The sequence below is a fragment of the Aulonocara sp. 'chitande type north' Nkhata Bay genome, linkage group LG12, assembly GCF_057382095.1.
Source record: "Aulonocara sp. 'chitande type north' Nkhata Bay isolate Kocher_YH1m ecotype deep benthic linkage group LG12, A_spYH_male_GT1.1, whole genome shotgun sequence".
Lineage (NCBI taxonomy): Eukaryota > Metazoa > Chordata > Actinopteri > Cichliformes > Cichlidae > Aulonocara > Aulonocara sp. 'chitande type north' Nkhata Bay.
This window is the reverse complement of record NC_141355.1, coordinates 8,250,602-8,268,298: the sequence shown is the minus strand read 5'-3', so window position 1 is coordinate 8,268,298 and position 17,697 is coordinate 8,250,602. Positions and strand designations below refer to the sequence as shown.

The 17,697-nt window shown below is 38.9% G+C and overlaps 1 pseudogene; it reads left to right on the top strand.

The window, feature by feature from the left end:
- The window catches only part of LOC147316885 (dynein axonemal heavy chain 5-like), a 79,240-nt pseudogene that overhangs the window by 21,558 nt on the left and 39,985 nt on the right, over positions 1–17,697 (top strand).

The following is a 17,697-nucleotide window of genomic DNA, read 5'->3' as shown; positions in this document are numbered from 1 at the left end:
TAGTTTTGACTAAATAGAGTCATGCTGTTGCTGCTTCTAGGGCTGGTTGAAGAAACGGTCCCCACATGAGGCAGAGATACTGAGAAAGCTCTTCTCTTCGTCTTTCTCCGAGCTCTACCGCTTCTGCGTGCAGTCACTAGAGTTCAAAATGGACATGCTAGAGGCCTTTGTAATCATGCAATGCATAAACATGCTACAGGGACTCATACCACCTAAGGTGAGGTATTCCCATCCACTGGACATGCACACGAACAGCAGCTAATGAATATTTCATTGATAAGTGACTCTTGAAGTAGAAGTGGAAATTTATAGTGAGACCAACTTGTATTTATGTTTTCAAAACCTTTTTAAGCACATTTATACCCATTATACAGACTGGGACTCATAGTTTTGTCCATATATTTTGTATGTTCAGTTTCATAGACTTGGCCTAACTTATGAAGTGCTCATCTCCTTTTTGGGTTCTTTTAATGATCCCTGAATTTCCTCATCTTAAAATGGATATCAATTTACAGGAGCAGTGTGGCGATTTATCCAGAGAGTTCTTGGAGCAGCTTTATGTCTTTGCACTAATGTGGAGCGCTGGGGCCGTACTTGAACTGGATGATCGGAGGAAGATGGAAATCTGGCTTAGAGGAAACAAGAGTATTCATCTAAACTTGCCAGACATTCCTCCTGACAGTGAGGACACCATGTTTGACTACTATGTCACAGCAGATGGTAAGCATGGCTTCATTAACTTTCAGTCAGATGGCGTTGTTTAGTTACTGGGTAGGCAGAGACATTATGTCTCATGTTGTACTTATGGAAAGTACATATGTGTATATAAAATTATTTTTAGTGATAAACTAAATTAATATCCTTGGATTAATATTATTTTGAATTTTTTTTTTTTTCATATTTTGTGTTGATCTCTACAACAAGCTTTATCTTATTAAAATTAAATTAAATATTTTTCCAGGTCATTGGGTCCATTGGAACACCAGAGTGGAGGAATACATTTATCCATCTGAATTCACACCAGAGTACAGCTCAATTTTGGTCCCCAATGTGGACAACGTTAGAACAGACTTCCTAACCCAGACTATTGCAAAGCAAGGCAAGGTATGGTTACCAGTTAGAGTAATTTCCATCATCAGCAAACACTAGTGACCCGCTTCCAGTGACAGCCTACACGCGCATGCTTTAACGCGTAGTGTTAAACTGCCTTCTCCATGTTTGATAGACAATGTGATGATGTTCCACATACTTTTCTTTTCCCATCATTCTGGCACAAGCAATCTTAGTTTTAGTTTTTGGATAATTGTGCAAGGCTCTTTTTAGCTGTTTTCTGTTTTCAAAGTCTAATCTGACCTTCCTGTTCTTGAGTGTTTTGTGTCTTTTCTAAATCCTCTATAGTATTTATTTATTGTCATTGTCAAGAACAATGAAATTGCGTTTGGGGCTTCCATACAACCCAAAAAAAAGAAGAAAATAATAAATACCCCTTAAAACCCAAGTGTACATATTTAACCCAGTGTGACTCCAATGCAATAAGACAATCCTTAGCAATAATGTTCGTAGAAATTCAGACAAAGACCTGAGAAACATGACAAAATACAACAGTGCAACCCATTCAATATTATTGTACTGTGAGATATGATATCAGATATGATAGTTATCTGTTTAAGAAAGAGGGGGGGGCAGGAGGGGGAAGAGAATAAAGATATGATGCACCAATGCAGACCAGTTCATTGCTATTAAGAAGTTGGATATGGTTATTGTCCGTGAGAGGGGGGCAGAGAGTTCAGGAGCCTCACAGCCTGTGGATACAGGCTGTTGGCCAGTCTGGATGTTCTGGCCTGTATAGACCTGTACCTTCTCCCTGAGGGCAGCAGATGGAAAAGGTGGCGCGCAGGGTGATGTTGGTCCCGCAGGATACTGTGCACCCTCCTCAGACAGCGAGTGGGGAAGATATTACTGATCTCTGGCAGACTTGTTCCAATAATTCTGCCAGCTTCTTTCACCACCCGCTGGAGTGCTTGCTGATCGGCCTTGGTGCAGCTGGGGAACCACACTAGAAATCCATACGTCAGAACGCTGCTGATGGCACAGTTGTAGAAGTTCAACATCAGAGATCTGGGAATGTGTGCGCTCCGCAGTCTCCTCAGGTAGTAGAGGTGCTGTTGGGCCTTCCGTACAACTGAGGTGATATGGTTGCCCCAGGACAGGTCCTCGGTCACAGTTACCCCCAAGAATTTAAAACTGCTCACCCTCTCCACCGCCTCACTGCCAATGAAGAGAGGCAGATGGTTGTTATGACCCCTCTTCCGGAAATCTACAATGATCTCCTTGGTCTTTTTGGTGTTTAAGACCAAGTTATTGTCGTGGCACCATGACTCTAGTTGTTGCACCTCTGTCCTATAGTTTGTCTCATCATTGTTGGATATAAGTCCGAGCACTGTAGTGTCATCTGCAAACTTAACAATGAGATTGGACGCGCAGGAGGAAATACAGTCATGGGTGAAGAGAGTGTATAGCAGAGGGCTCAGAACACACCCCTGAGGGGCACCGGTGTTGACCACAAGGGTGGAAGAGGTGTTCTTACCCACTCTGACACTCTGTCTACGGTTAGTGAGGAAGTCCACAATCCAGTTGCACAGAGAGGAGTTAAGTCCCAGTTGGTGGAGTTTGGGACGGAGTTTGTATGGCCGGATGGTATTAAAAGCCGAGCTGTAGTCTACAAAGAGGAGCCGTGCATAGGTGTTCCTGTGTTCCAAGTGCTTCAGTAATGTGTGCAGCACTGTGGCGATCGCATCCTCGGTTGACCGGTTCTCCCTGTATGCAAACTGGTGCGAGTCCAGGGATGGTGGAAAAGCAGCTCTGATGTGTTATATTTACATTTATGAAGGTCTCATCTGTTTTTAGACTTTGACAATGAGTCATGTACTTTCTCCAGAGAGACAACCTGAAGTAAACTTTGGATAAACATTTAAATGTAACTACAAAACCAGCATCATGTGTTTATGCTCAGCAGACGCAGAGGATATGCTCTTACTTTCCCTTTGATCTTTCCTCATAGAATATGCCGTAGACGTGCCTCTCTTGCATTGGAGGACACAGTTAACTGTTCGCGGTCTTGTTCTACTGTCGTCCTTCTCATGTTATCCTATAACGTGGAAGTTAGTTGGGATAATTTGGACTGATGGCAAATCTAAATATGTTTGTTATAGGCTGTTTTGCTAATTGGAGAGCAAGGAACAGCCAAGACTGTTATCATCAAGAGCTACATGTCAAAGTATGACCCTGAGACCCACATAGGCAAGAGTCTCAACTTCTCTTCTGCTACTACACCACTAATGTTCCAGGTAAAGCAGCAGGTCACCTGCCTACGTTTCTCTTAATTTAGAAGAAACAGAAGTGTGTCACTCTGTGAATTTTTAACTTAAAAGGAGCGTTCAGTTAAAGAGGGGAGAACACCACAGGCAGGTAAACAAGAATAAAGAGCAAACTTTAAAAATGAAAGCTGATGCAACAGAACGTAACACCAAGAGATCAAACACAGGAATTAGCTGAAGGCTTATACAAATAGTAGTAAAACCAAAAACAAAAGATATGAAGGATGGATGCAAAGTACAGTGAAACCAAAATAGACACAAACTAGGAAAGAGGGCGGAATACAGCTGAGTAACAAGGCATATTATAGGCTCCTTACTGCGCACACTCAGGGACCGAACGAGTGATGAGATACAGCTGAAGTAGTAAGAGTAGACAGCAGTCACACAGCCAAAGACAGGAAGAAAGTAATCGTTTCAATGCAAGGCAGGGGGCAGTTGTATAAGGCATTGCCAACCTGGCAATGCCTTATGCACAGAGCAGGTCTATAATGAAAACCAACACCATGACTGTGTTCATTTGCCATTAAAGAATATGAACATGTGTGATATTGATGATCTGTGATGAATTACATTTCAGTTGAAATTAAAAGATCTCTTTCTTTATCTCGCTGTACTTTTTCTTGCCTCATCCCTCCCTTTTTTCCTTTTTTTTAGAGGTCAGTTGAGAGCTATGTTGATAAGAGGATGGGGACCACTTATGGACCGCCTGCTGGGAAGAAAATGTCAATTTTTATAGATGACATCAACATGCCTGTCATCAATGAGTGGGGAGACCAGGTCATTATAACATTTCTACTGGTGTTTTTTCATTCATAATACTGGTTAATGATAAATAAATGAAAAACAAAACTTTTCTTGATTTAAGCTTCTTGCTTTCAATCACAGGTGACTAATGAGATTGTCAGGCAGCTGATGGAACAGAATGGTTTCTTCAATCTGGAAAAACCTGGAGAGTTCACAAATATTGTGGATGTTCAGTTCCTGGCAGCAATGATTCATCCTGGAGGGGGCCGTAATGACATACCACAGAGACTGAAAAGGCAGTTCTCAATCTTTAACTGCACGCTGCCCTCCAATGCTTCGATAGACAAGATATTTGGTGGGTAAAACACTGCAAGAAGTCATTTTTCTGCAGTCATTTATATTTTGGGGATTACTTCGCATTACATGTTCATACATGACAAGGTCTAAGGCATAATGTATAATGTATGTCCTGAGAGACATACATTATTTTATTTGTTCTTATTTTACCATTTCCAGACAGTTGTGTAGGTGTTGTGTGCTTGTAATATAGTTGCCAATCATATATATATCACAGCAAGTTAGAGGGATGAACTAAGTACTAATAAATGCCACCATACAGTGATTTCACGAAACACACTGTATCCTTTACTTTGGAAAAAAATATATAACTTTTCTAAACATCGACTTTATGACACAGGCGTGATCGGTGAGGGCCACTTTTACACAGGACGTGGTTTTAGCGAGGAGGTCCAGAGCACTGTACCTCGTTTGGTTTCCCTCACGCGTCGTCTCTGGCAGCTGACTAAGGTCAAGATGCTTCCGACTCCTGCAAAGTTCCACTACATCTTTAACCTGAGGGATCTCTCCAGGATCTGGCAAGGCATGCTCAGCACCAATGCTGAAGTTGTCACCTCTGTCCAGGTGAGATGTATTTTGCATGCTTAATTACCTCATTTCTAACATGACAAGTAGTTAAGAAAAACTTGAGAACATGTTGAGATTTCCACTGGAGAAACATTTTTTTTGGTCACACATGCAGGATTTTTCCAAGGACAAATATGCATGACTGAGTAAGTGACAAACAGGGGAAGTGGCAGCAGTATGAAACTGAGTGGCAAGAGCTGTCACAGGAGGCTTGCTGAGGTCAAAAATAACTAGGTTAAAAATATCGGCTGACAGTCTGACTTCACATTAAAAATCCTAAGTCAAATAATACACTAGTAATACAGTTTTGCAGTAACTAAGCTACCCCAGTGCTTTTACCTATTACCAGTCATTACTTTGTTATTACTTATTATTATTACTTTATTCCATGTAGCTAATTACCTTCTGTCTAACAGAAAAATAACGTAACATATATTTTCCAGACGTTGATGGCACTTTGGAAACATGAGTGCAAGCGTGTGATAGCGGATCGATTCACGATGCCTGATGATGTGGAGTGGTTTGACCAGGCTCTGGCAAAGCTGGTGGAAGAACATCTTGGTGAAGAGCACAAGAATATGGTGGACTATGTAGCAGAAAGATATTTTGTTGACTTCTTGCGAGATGCCCCTGAGGCCACAGGTACTACTGAGTCTGACTATATTGAAATATATATATATTTAAGAGATTTTCTCAGTTTTGTGACCTGCTTTCATTTTTTTCCTCACAGGGGAAGAACCAGAAGACTCAGACTTTGATTTGCCCAAAGTGTACGAGCCTATTGAATCATTTGAGACTTTAAAGGACCGTCTGAACATGTTCCTAAGCCATTACAATGAAAGTATTAGGGGTACTGGCATGGATATGGTCTTCTTTCAGGATGCTATGATACATTTGGTCAAGGTACTCTAAAGAGTTTTTTGTCGTGTTTGTGCCAACCAAAATAATCTACACTTCCTAACGTTTTCATCAGTCAGGGTTTTTACATTTCAAAGTCCTCCATTAATGTTTTCAGACCACCTTAAAGCCCAAGGAATATCCTAACAGTTTTACTTCAAGGAGTATAAATTGTGGAGCGTTCACAAACAGTTGCTCACTCCCAGACATTTGCACTCAGACACAGATTCCTACTTTATCTTTTTAATGTATTCCTACTTTGCTTGCTATTTTCTTTTGTTGCCTACAACTTACTGCAAATCTAAACATGCTTATTTGACTCTAGCTCTGTGTGTATTTGTAGGTGTCGAGGATAATCCGAACACCGGGAGGTAATGCCCTGCTGGTGGGGGTTGGGGGTTCTGGCAAACAGAGCCTGACCAGATTGGCCTCGTTCATAGCTGGATACAAGATCTTCCAGATCACGCTCACACGGTAGTGTGCTGGCAAAAATTAATATTAATATTATTAATGATGTAGGTAGGGTGGTGTAAGTTGTAAACCTCCTAAGGATTGGATTGTGGAGTGGTAGTAACACCTTTCATTGTCAGATTTCCTTTTCTGAGTAATTTCTTCACAAAACATGTCAAACTAAAGTTGTTTTATAATCGTTAGATTTAGTTATAATCTAATCATTAATCATATAATCATCTATAATCAAACCATTAAACTCAGAACCTTTGTCACTGATGAGAAACATTCTGCATTATCAGCTCTCAGGCCCAGCAGCTAGTATATTCTCATTAGAGGTACAGATATCATACTAATTATATGATATCTCAGAAGCTCTGGCTTCACTAACATACTAACTCACCATCACTAACTCGTGCTTCCAAACCTGTCAAGTAGTTTCCTCCTTCAGTCCCTACATTCATTTATTGTCACACTTTCCACCGGTTTGTTCGCCAAACAGATTTTAATGTTTCCTATTAATATTAATGAACCACATGTTTGTCCTCTTAGCTTCACAGCTATCCCTGGTGAAAACGGATACCTCTATTGTGTGTCCCCTTCCTTCTTTTTCATCTGCTCTCTCTGATACACACATAAAACTGATTTTCAGATGCACATCCAGTACAGATAGTTCTCTTATTTCATGCAAACCCAATTTACTCTCTTTCTCTCCCTCTGTCTGTACAGTAACTTAGACTTTCTTGTTGCTTTAATGTACACAATTTCTTTTAAACTTTGTTATCCTAACACTATTATTCCTACTAGAGATTTTTTAAAAGCATTTATTTTGGTATATATGCTGCAGTGGATTCTTAGAAGCACACTAGACTGCATATAAAGAAGCATTTCTATCATCACAGCAGCCCTGAGTGGCTAGTAGTCATGCTGTCTGTGTCCGGGCTCTTTATCCTTATGGCTGACACAATGTTACTTTTCACTTAAGCAGCTTTTCTCCCTTGAGTGGAGAGGTTACTCTTTACCTGTATCTTGCTTAACTAGCTTCATTGTTCTCAAACTGCCATTATTTTGTCCTCAAATATTATTTCTTCTTTTACAAACTGGTCAACTCATCACTTTTGCTGGGTTGAGTTGGGAACAGGTGTGTTTATTTTTAATAACCAGCAATGCGTATCTAGTCTGGCAGTCACAGCGTAACTCCCAGCCACTTAGGGCTGTTGTTATAATTTCTTATTAACTACAGGATGGAGTATCTCATCTCACTGATAATCATTAAAGAACCAGATGAAAGTAATCTGTGGTTTCTCTCTCATGTTGTTTATGCAGTTAATATCTCCAATTTGCAGCTTCTTCCATTTTCCCTCTAACTTATTTTTCATCTGCCTCTTTATAATTCAATAAATTTGACATTCACACACTAAAGCAGGTGAACTTTCAAGCTAAGATGTGCTTCACTTTCATCGTCCAAGCCTCAAACTGGGGCGCCGACACTTTTTTTTTTAAACCGCTCTCACCAATAAATGTAGTTTGAGCTTCAATCTCATGAGAAATTTCATGCAAATTGGCACATAAATAGATGAATTAAAGTTTTTATGCGATCTAGTTTTCTGCTGCTGCACTTTTTGATTGCATTTAACTACGTATGGATGATTTTTAGAAGCTGTAAAATTAGTTATTAGTGAAGAAAGGGTGTGCATATTTATTTTATGCTTTTCTTTTCCAGCTCATACAATACATCCAACCTGATGGATGACCTGAAGAGTTTGTACAGAACAGCTGGCCAGCATGGAAAAGGCATCAGCTTCATCTTTACTGACAACGAAATAAAAGACGAGTCCTTCTTGGAGTACATGAATAATGTGCTGTCATCTGGAGAGGTCAGCAGCACACACAAGGAGAAAAGATTCCAAATAATCCGTATTCATAGTAATGTAATCCTCTACTTAATGTGGGTCACAGTTAAGGCTGTGAGACCAGAACAACAAGAGAATATGCAGTGTGCAGTGTTTGAAAGTTGTATAGTTTTAAATTAAATAATCAATGAGAGGTTAAGGTATCTTTAAAAAGGCATCTGGTTGTTTCTACTTCTTTTATATCATTAATAGACAGTAGTGATCCAGTGCTGTGCATGTGCATGGACTGCATTGGCTCTGTTGTTGTTTTTCAGGTGATATTACAGTATATCCTATGGTTTGTAATCAGGAGTTATAGCTTGGGGAAACAGTTACTTAGATATAAGTTGCATTCTAACTTGTTTTGAGCCACTAGTAGAGTCTTATTTGATAAGCTGCCATGTGATGTTGCTACCATGATATCCATTTCTCTTTGTGGATTTAGCTAAGTGAAGTCAACAAGATATAAGCACATGTTTCACAAGCTATATGGCCGATTTCTAACCCCAAGATATTTTAAAGGTAGTATAAAAGATGGAATTTGAGGAGATTGAATCTAATCTTCATCATCTTCTTAAATAGAAATTCATGTATGCTACACTTGACGAAGCCTAATATTGACCATGAACACTACAGCTTGCTCCGTACCAGTCCAACTTAGTGTGTCACTATTAACTTCAACACAGTGTTTGAAAGTAACTGGCATAGCCTGCACTAAACTGTACCAAACTGCCTAGTGCAGTATTTATATGGAACTTTTGAATAATATAAAGGAGAATACTTCAGTTTGTTTTGCAAGATGTTTCACCAAAAACACAAGTCAGCAACTCATCATGTCTGATTTAAAAACTCTAAAATGAATTTTGGGGCAAAATGCGCAGACATAGTTTGTGTGTTTTCTGATATTTGTTGAATTATGTGAAAAGTTACTCGAAATTACCCACCTTTATTTAAAAAAAAAAAAAAAGACAAAACAAAACGAGTTACTCTATTTATTCAAACTCCTGTTCTGTAGCACAACAGGCTAAAGTACAGCCTCTAGCTAGCGCTAGTAACTTTAATAATATCAGCACCATAAAGCCATCACAGGGTCAAGAATGAAATATGGAATGTGCTGAGAGCTTAAGCAGAAAATGTAATTGTGTGGATGCTTTAAGCATCCACAATATTGAGTTCCTCTTGGGACTTCCGTACACTTTTTGGCACTTAACTACTTCCACAATTTTCAGCCGATTTTCACCGTTCAAATTTTAAAATATTCTGCTATTTCTGCTAATTCCTGCTATGTCTTTTGGTATTTTTCACTATTATACTTTTTAAAATATTAAGCTTAATTTGTCCCATTGAAATGAATGGGAAACTTCTGCAATTCTGCTAAAATTTGCTTGTTTCTGAAACTTAACTACTTCCTCATATTTTCACGTAGAACAACCATTCAAACTTTAAAATGTTCTCAAATTATTGGGCTATTCAGGTATGATTCAGCTTTTTCAAATCTTTTACCGTTTTACCTTTATGCCTCTTAAAGTTTTCAGTTGCAAAATTGTGATTTTTCACAAAATACATGCGTTGTTATGGTTGCTATGCACTTGGCTTCCAGTCTGCCACTGAAGGTTTTGCAGTCTTCTCTTCATGTCCGAACAACTTCTTGCTACTTGCTCAATCTTCACTCAACTTCCACAAATTATATATCAAAACGTAGGTATTTTTGCTGGGTTTCCGAAAATGTCACTATCATTGTTGTGGGATTTATAGAATTTTGGCAAATCTCCTCAGACCAACACAAAGTCACAAAACTCTCCATAGAAAGTCAATGGAGAGCTTGTTCAAAATCACCGCTTGATTTCTGTAATGAGAGGCATATTCGAATCGTCATATCTCCTTAACGAAGCAAAGTTAAGACATAAGGCTTGTCCCAGTATATCTTCAGACACTCCTGACGCTCACAATTCAAGAATTATTTTCTCACCTATTACCGTTCTGAAATGAGTTAGACTTGTTTGAGGGTAGGAAATTCGTCCTTCGCTCAGATTTCTTCAGATTTCAAACTCTGGAAATGAACCACTTTTTTCTCTCGTCATATCTTTTTAATGGATTTCCACAGAGACCTGAAAATTTCCATGATTGTTCACCAAAGCCTGCTGTCTCTTACGGTGAAAGAATGATATTGATACTCCAAATAGATTTAGAGTTAGAAAGCGTTGTTTGAGGGCAAGTCAAGGCAGTTTTTGCTTTGCTCTACTCAGTTATGGTGCATTAGAAGTCAATTATCTTTAATAATTCATATTTTAATGATAAATTGTCAACACTTTAAGATTCCCCCATGTCTTCTGAACAAAACGGTGTAAGAATGACCATTCTAGCCCCTACGGTTAGGAAATTATGGTCATTTGTTTGAGGGGAGTCGTCATTATGAGAAATAGACTGCAAAAATCCTGTGTCTCTCTGTGCTGCGTGCACCTGTTTTGGCGGGAAAAAGTGCACAGGCTCTCTGATTGGTGGATTCAAATTCAGCAGCTCCATGGCTGCTTGACTGAGCTAGAAACTTACTTCTGTGTGTGTGTGTGTGTGTGTGTGTGTGTGTGTGTGTGTGTGTGTGTGTGTGTGTGTGTGTGTGTGTGTGTGTGTGTGTGAGAGAGAGAGAGAGAGAGAGAGAGAGAGAGAGAGAGAGAGAGAGGAAGCCTTTTTATGGGATGATCTCATTGTAAGATTCAAATTCAATATATTTAGACTGGTTGACTGAATTGGATCTTGTGTGTGTCTCTCTCTGTGCATGTGTGTTTCCATATGTGTCCATATTTGTGATTGTGTGGCTGTTATATTTTTTTTTTGCCAATTTTTTTCATTTAACAAGTATATTTTAGGGACCCTCAGCATGTTCAGCATTTTTTCAGCTGTCCATTTTGCTTTTCCAATTTTTCTGTTTAACTTATTACTATTGTGCTAAATCATACTATTTCTGCTTTTAATAGGATTTGTGCTTAATATAGTATTTCTGCTAAATTATAGTATTTCTGGTTTTTATAATATTTGTGCTGAAACATAGTATTTCTGTCAAATGATAGTATTTGTGCTAAAGCATAGTATTAATTCAAAATTACAATATTCATAGTTCATCACAGTGTCTCTGGTAAATCACAATATTTCTGCTATGTTGTACTATTTTTCTAAATCATAGTGTTTCTGTAATGCTTAAGTATTTTTGTCTAAATATATTCTTTCTGTTATCTTATACTATTTCTCCTAAATTCTTGTATTTTTGAGAAGTTATCATGTTTCTGGTAAGTTACAATATTTCTGCTAAGTTCTGCTCTGCTATTGTATTTCTGCCAAGTATTATGTTTCCTCTAAGATATTGCAGTTCTGCTAAGTTATTCCATTTTAGCAAAGTTCCTTTGCTTCTGCAAAGTTTTTACAATTTCTGCAACTTTTCAGCTTTTTCAGCTACTTTTTGCATACAGCTTCAGCTTTAAAGCATCCACACTGCATTTTCGCAGGAAATGCAAATTTTTCTAGTTATTCTTATTATGTACTGAGCCGTATCATGCCGTCACTGGAAGCGACACCAATGCGCATTCTGTTAAATTTTATTGCTCATTAGCTGAAGGTGCTGAAATGGCCTTTTAGATTATTCTGGGCCACTTCAGTCTCTGTTCATAAGGCATTCAAAATGTTATCCATACCTTTTATTTCCTGTCTTTATTATACAGGTTTACCATAGTTATATATTCTCTAAAATGTTTTTTTCCAAAGCTACTCTTGCTTTTCTAGATGGGTTTGGACAAAGACTGACTGACTTTTCATTGACTTTTCTGCTAAATGGCTAAAATTCCTCAACACTTAATGCAAGTTTTGTGTTCATCCCCTAAAATTATATCATAAAGTCTGAAATGTAAGCCTGCCATAAAACTTTAACTGTTTATAAAACTGTTTACAGAGCTCAGTTAGTGTTGGTGTTGAAAAATATATGGTTCCAAGTTTAAGTAAGAGGTTGGAGTCTCATTGTCTGATAGTCCATCTGAATGACTCATACTGATATTTTATATTAGATAATGTTACTGTAATTGGTCTGTAAGGCACTACAGTACAGAAAGCTACTTGGTGCTTCCTTAAGCAAGTTTTCAATCCATTGGTGTCTTTGTTCTCCAGCTTTTCTTTGCATGCTTTACAAACTTAATGTTTTATATTGCATGCATTTTATATTTATATTTTTGTAATTTGCCTTTGAATTGCTTTATAGTTACTGGAGAGGTGGACTTAGAGGTGGTGTTTATTAGAAAATTGTACAATTTATGAATTCTTTGGCACAACTATAATTGTCTGATTCACATATTATCTTTTTATGAAAGCACTGGCACCAGCTATTTAACAGTCACACATAGTTTTGGAAAACCTACAAACTGTTGTACTCGCTCAGATAGCTGTGTATATTCACTTCAAGTCAGCTTAATTTAGTTTTGTTTAAAAATCATCAGTTTACAACACAAGTCTACTCAAAGTGCTTCAAATTGTGAGGTCAAACCCTTAAAATATTAAAGAGAATCCCAATAGTCCTCAACAAGCAATTACTTGGTGACATTTGGGAGAAAGGACTCTATTTTAACATGAAAAACCTTTGAGGCCTGTGTGAGAAGATAAGGAAAAGAGCAGGATAAAGAAGCATGTTAGAAGACAACATTTTGTTTTAGCACTGCATTCCGCTTTGAGTGCAGTAAACATTTCATGAATGCAATCTTAAGAGAGCACGAGTCGTATCAGTTCAGTGCAATTTTAAAAGTGTATTTTCCTCACCATTATGACCGAGTTGCAGTTATTTTCTCTTTGATATTTGTAATGAAATGAAACTATAATGGACAATCACATACAAGTACACCTCTGTGTACTACAGCATTCTTCATTACATCTGCTGAAAGACTCTTTCTCCACTCCCAGAATTTTGTTTTCATCTTTGTCCTGCCCTTTGATTTTTTTCCCCGCTAGTTCTTATGCACATTTCTTACTGTCTTCTCTCTACTCGATGGTTATATTTTCTCTTCCCTTTCCTTCTCATCTTTTCTCCTCCTCTCCATGTTTGTTTACACAGTTGGGAGGGGTTGTATGAATTTTTGCCACCACAGGATATTTAGACAACTTTCAAAGCCCTTATTTTGAACTCCGTATATTTACATTTTGTTATTCGGGAAGTCACTTAATAAAAGAGGTCAGAAGTCAGATCAATTCATGTGACAAGTATTAAGCTTCCAGTGAGGTTTACCAGCACTCACCAAGCTGAAGCTCTTACACTGTTCGAAGTCAGTGGATATCATTGGATTTGACATTTAACACTATGGGAACACCATGATAAGAGCCATGCAGTTGCTTTTTCCCTGTTAGTTTCCCACTTGTTTTCCCTTCTTTCAATTATTTATTTTCCCATCTTTTTGTCTTCTTTTCTTTACTGTGTGAGAGAAAGTGACAGAGATGAGAAACAAAAAGGAAAAGCAAGCTGTTATCGTGATATTGTTTTTTTGTGAGAGTAACAGATGGTTAGGGACACTTACCACAACACCACATAGTCCCCCATGACACTGTTTCACTTTCTTAAATCTGAGTTACATGTTCTCTCTAATGGAAACTGGGGATTTGGAGAAATGACTCAGCTTAAAACATTTAAACAGTGAATCTCGTACCTTCATCCACTTGGTTAAACTTGTACCCACCCAGCAAGCTGTTTTAAAACTCACCATTTCAAGATTTTTTGCCAGCAGTCACATACATTTAGTTCATCAGCCAACCAATATACACTTCTACTGAAATTGCTAAGGAAAGAGGTTGAGGTAAGAAGAAGTGACAACTATTGTGAAGTGTGAGGAAGAAGAAGATCCAATTAAAATAATGTTAAAAAATGGTCAATAAAACACAGTATTGTGTAGGGAAATACATGAATGTTTCTAACATTCATGTCTTTGGACTGTGGGAGGAAGCCATTGTATTTGAAGAGAACGTCCAAGGTTTGCACCCACAGCCTTCCTGTGAGGTGACAGTGCTAATCACTGCATTTAAAAGCTGCAACTGCTAGATCTCTGTATGGGAAATCTTTGATCAGATCAGATTGAAAAATTACTCTGTAAAAGATTTGGTTGGCACTATTATCGGAGTAGAAATGTTTGAGCTTTAAAATACACAGCAGTACAGGTACATGGATTGTGGCGGGGTGTGGCTTGGGAATGGCTGCAGGGGAGGATGAGACACATCGGAGCTCCATCAGCTCATCAGCTAAAAAACGCTGCGGCCATGAGTTGTAAGAGACGACAGCCGAAATTAAGAAAAGTGTTAAACGAGCGAACTATGGTTAGGTCCGTCAGTATTGTGATATCAGAGACACAACTGCATGTTTCTGCCTTCAGGTGTCCAACTTGTTTGCCCGTGACGAAATAGATGATATCCTCAATGATCTCATCCCTGTCATGAAGCGAGAGTTTCCCCGGCGACCTCCAACCAACGGAAACCTGTACGATTACTTCATGTCACGAGTTCGACATAATCTCCACGTCATTCTGTGCTTTTCCCCTGTTGGGGAGAAGTTCCGGAACCGAGCGTTGAAGTTTCCGGCGCTGATCTCTGGTTGCACCATGGACTGGTTCAGCCGCTGGCCCAAAGATGCACTGGTTGCAGGTATTTTTAACACACAGTTTTATTTTCACAAATGTGACCTGTCTGGTGCTCGCATTTCTTTTCAAAAATGTATGCGGTACATGTTATACTCTGTTTATTTCAAAGTGGATGCTGTTATATGAATACAAGATATCGACTTTCTTTGCGCTCTCTGAGGTTTTTCTTCAGTTAATAATGTCCTGTCTCGTTTCTTCCTGTCCTTCAGTTTCAGAGCACTTCCTGTCTGTTTATGACATAGACTGCTCAGCCCAGGTTAAATGTGAGGTAGTTCAGTGCATGGGCTCCTTCCAGGATGGTGTAGCGGAGAAATGTGTGGACTACTTCCAGAGGTACAGTACATATTAGGGGTGCAACGATACACAAAATTCACGGTTCGGTTCGATACTTTGGTGTCACGGTTTGATATTTTTTCGATACAAAAAAATGTTCATGCCTTTTTAATTTGTCATTTATTAAAATTATAAATATATATTTTAACTCAAAAGTACAGTTTTTAAATTTAACCCTAACCCTTGTGCGTGTTTTTTATTTTGACAGCGAATGCGCACCTGCGGACCACTTATGTGCAGCCCTGGTTATTTAGCTCGTCATATTGCAGCCACAGAAATTCTTTTGTCCATGAAACCATAAAGCTGCACTTTCTTTTTGCCTTATAGTCTCATTTGTCATAACTTCTCCGTTTTGTGGTAAGCTTTTCTTTGGCTGTCACTTCTTCACCCCGACCTGTCTTATTTGGCTCAGCAGAACTGAAATGCTTTTACACACTCACATAAGCTCAGCGATTCTCTGCGCGATCAACCTCTCACATGTTTAAGCTTGCTGCGGGAGATTTCACTTGTCATGTTTGCATAGTAAGCTAACGATTAATAAGACGATGTCAGAGGAATTGGTGCACAAATTATCATCACTCACAGATCAGTGCTGTCGCTCTCTATACACAGTTCGCAAGATTGCAAAGTGAAAGCAAAAAAACAAGCGCAAATTCAAACGCGATTTCAATATGTCACATATTGACAGTGGCTCACCGATGCCAATGACATAATTACCCAGCTACATTTCTGAAAGAATGCAAAAGCATTGACATATATTTTTCCTTCCTACAATAGCCCGACGGGCAGGGTAGCCCGTCTGAAAAAAATCGCTAGCCCCAGGACGTCGGGCTAGCGATATTGCGAGCCCTGTATCTGATTGAGGAATCACTCATCTTTGGAAAAGAGAGTTTATTACAGAGAAATGCCTCTTTCCAAAATAAAAGCTATGCTATCCGCTTCTTCTGGGCTATATTCTCAGCAGCATAAGGAGAATCATGTGCTAACAGCTGTCTAAATAACTCGGCTAAAGTTAGTAGCATGCTTGTTGTTTTTGTCTTTGCACTAGGATGATGTCGGCGTAAATGTGCAGTCATATTCGTTGTGTTCCCACTAGTGCTTTCAGGTTAATCTCGTTAAAATGACCTTAACGCCACAACACGGCAAATCTCCGTTAACGAGCTACCCCTGATAGCCCCGTGCATGGGGCTAGACGGCCAACACGTTAACGAACTAACTGCGCTAACACACTAGCTCCCACCCATGTAATTGAGCATTGCGTGGCACATCCAACATACTGTTTTACTTTAGTCCATGACGCGCTTACCTTCAGGGTCATACGTCACATGAAAACCAAAATAATTCCAAACGCCAGATCTGAATGAGGGTGGGGGAGGTTCAATTTGCCATGTTGCAAGGAGAGCTTAACTTCTGTCTCGCTAGCTTGCCCTGCGCTCTTCCTTCTGACAATGCTGTCTGTGTGGAGCGCTCAGTGGATCTGCGCTCGACAGTGCAGCCTAGGCGGAGTAGTCGAACGCAGATTCACTGAGCGCTCCACACAGACAGCATCGTCAGAAGGAAAGTTGATAAAATAAATTACAAATGTTGTATTGTTCGATACATATGCGTACCGAACCGAAAGCACTGTATCGAACGGTTCAATATCGATACGAATATCGTTGCACCCCTAATATATATGTATATATATATATATATATGTGTGTTTGAAGATTATATGCATATATGTGAAGATTGTTTTATGTGTGTCTGCAACGCATGATGATTGTCATAATATTTAGCATGTTGCAGTATTAATGTAACCCAATTTGTTTGAATTTAGATACCGACGCTCCACCCATGTCACACCCAAGTCTTATTTATCCTTCATTCAAGGCTACAAAACCATCTATAAAGAAAAGAGGTCTGAAGTTCAGACTTTGGCCAACAGGTAAATTGTTCAAAATGAGTTCAACAATGTTGTGCAAATGATAACATATGCAAGTTGTGTTGCCATTTAAGCAAACAGAAACCCAGATAGTAGACAGACAGTACACAGAAGCAACAAGTTTGCTGTAATCATATTTGACTTGATCAACTGTATTCAAAATTTCTCCTCTTCAGGATGAATACTGGTCTCCAAAAGCTGAAGGAGGCATCGGTGTCAGTGGCAGCTCTCAGCAAAGAACTGGAGGTGAAAGAGAAGGAGCTACAGATTGCCAATGACAAGGCTGATATGGTACGTTTGTAGGCAGGGAGGGGATTTTTATTTGTATGTGTGTGGGTTTAAGGTTCAACAAGCATACAGAATGCTTCAGCTGGCTTTTTAGTTGCATTTTTATTAAAACAGCAACACGGTCTATGAACTAATCAACAGAATTGAATGGATACATGCTAGTTTGTATTAGACACTAATATAAAGTTTCATGCATTAATAAGAAAGTGAACACAGAA